The sequence below is a fragment of the Adiantum capillus-veneris genome, chromosome 19 (assembly GCF_014529385.1).
Source record: "Adiantum capillus-veneris isolate H3 chromosome 19, ASM1452938v2, whole genome shotgun sequence".
In the NCBI taxonomy this organism is placed as follows: domain Eukaryota; kingdom Viridiplantae; phylum Streptophyta; class Polypodiopsida; order Polypodiales; family Pteridaceae; genus Adiantum; species Adiantum capillus-veneris.
In genome coordinates, this window is record NC_140949.1 from 33,198,608 (window position 1) to 33,200,848 (window position 2,241).

Sequence of the window (2,241 nt, forward strand, 5' to 3'; positions counted from 1 at the left end):
AAATGAGCAAAGACGAAACAGTTTAGGCCCATAGTGTTGTATCACTTCAATCCACAGAAAATAGGTACATGAGCTCTTGGATCAGAATAGCACCTTACACTGAGCAAGATGTTCCCAAGTAAACAACCTACTCAAGGTATATTCTTGCTACATCGGCTTTTGCTACTTAGCCATCCCTGACAACAAGCCTGGACATGCACAACAACACCCGATAATGCTCATGCACTCTCTGTTGCCATCAACATTTGTTCTGGCATCGCCAGCATATCACCAATTTTACTGAATAGACACCCATTGAGACACGTGTAGCATACACTTACCGAGCCCAAGCACAAGAATATGCCATCATGTGGAGAAAAGCCATTAGCACATGCTTTCTTTCCAAATCCCAAAATTTAAAAGAATGGTTTTTCAGCTCAGATGCTGAAAGAGCTGCAAGAATCAACAGAGACAACAGATTTGATGATCCTGGTTTCAATATGCGGACCGAACAATCAGTAAAAAGTGCAGTTTTTTGGTATACAAATACAATCTGACACACATGGCATTTGCCTAAAGCCAGGGAATGAATGGTACAAAAAGAAGCCAAAAATGCTGACGTTGCGCAATAAAAAATGACGCACTTCATCTTCAGTCTTGCTGGTGTAGTAAAGGGAACAAGACGTCACCCATGTCTTCCACAATAAAGCCTGCATTCTGGCTTTGAATTATTCTCAAAGAGATCACTCGCAATGAGAAATGCTATTAAGAATCTTTTCCTGCATTCAATAATGCTATCAAGCATTCACACTTCCTCCTGCTTCCTCACTTCAGAGTATTAGTATTTCGCCAATCTCGACCAAATCCACTCCTGAAATCCTCTACCGCCTACTGCCTAAGTACTAAGAAAACAACCAGTATTGCAACACCTATAAGCAAAAGCAAGCAAATAATTACGACAATAATCACCCAATTGCGTGTACTTCGCCTCTGTGTGTCCACAACCAATGCACCATCAAGATCCTCAACACCAATCTTGATGAAAGACATTGACTCCAGCATATTGCGTTCAATATCATTTAGTTCCTCTCCTTGGACATCCACAAGAACCGCCATGTCAAGAAAGATCTGATGCAGAGCCAAAAGACTCTCTTCTAAATGCCTCACCGATGCATTCCTTTCCTCTATCTGATGTACAGTTGCTTCAAGCTTGACCTGCCCACCTTTCCCTTGCTCTTCGATGGCTTTGCGCAAGAAATTCTCTGTTTCACCTGCCTCTATCATCTCATCAACCACTTCTTCGCTTGCAATTTGCCCTGTGAGTGCAAAAACCCGCCTGCGCACATCATCCCTATGATCATCTCTCACCTTCTTTTGCAATGCAGAAAAGTCATCCATGAAGCCCTTCAGCTTGCGCCTCAAACCATTGGTGACAAAGACCCTAACCCTATCAACGGAGCTGTTTTCATGGCAGCCAGGCAGCGTTCTGTTGTTCATGTTGTCTTTATCGAGAGAATCAAGGCTAAGTTTGATGGATCGGGCCTGTGACAGGATGCTGTCCATATCTGCCTGCATTTTGGAGCTGAGGGCGATGGAGTTCTTGGGGGATTGTTTGGACTGCTCCTGCTCCAGGACATGGAAAGCTTGGCGGAGAGCTTCGGTGCTGAAGGATATGGAGTCAACCTTCTCGAAGAAGGAAGAGAGGTTGTCATTGACGAGCTGGGTGTTGAGGCTGTACGAGTTCTGGCTATGGCTGTGGATGGCAGGAGCAGAGGAAGAAGACGACGAAGGTGAAGGTGAAAGGAGGGGTTCGTGAAGATTGTTCATTATGCTGATGGAAGGTGATAGTTGGAGACCTTGCATAAGTGTTTCCTTTTCAAAGCTTTTTCCCCCTTGAAAACAAGAAATCGTGATCCAACACTATCTTTGAGCTCACTTCCATGGACAGTGGATCTCCCTCGCATCATTCCAATTCCCTCTCATTATTACTTGGAGGAGTTCCACACGAAGGGGTAGCAGGGTTAGCTATAACGTTACCAGTTTTGGACGATAGTTTTGCAAACAAAGTTGTAGAAAGCATTAGACAATTGTCTGCATGCTCATCTTGTTCGTGAAGAAAGCATGTGTAACACCAACTCTATCAATTTTGGTAGAGTTGAGAAGGGCTACAAGGCAAGGTCGTCGATGCGTGCAAGGTGGGAATAGCACCCTCGCGTACAAAAATCCTTTTATTGAGAGGGTTCCATTGTGTCCATTTTGAAC

The 2,241-nt window shown here is 44.2% G+C and overlaps 1 pseudogene; it reads right to left on the reverse strand.

Moving 5' to 3' along the window:
* Positions 1-374: 374 nt before the first annotated feature.
* Positions 375-1,928, reverse strand: LOC147433801 (syntaxin-125 pseudogene; annotated as a pseudogene).
* Positions 1,929-2,241: the final 313 nt, after the last annotated feature.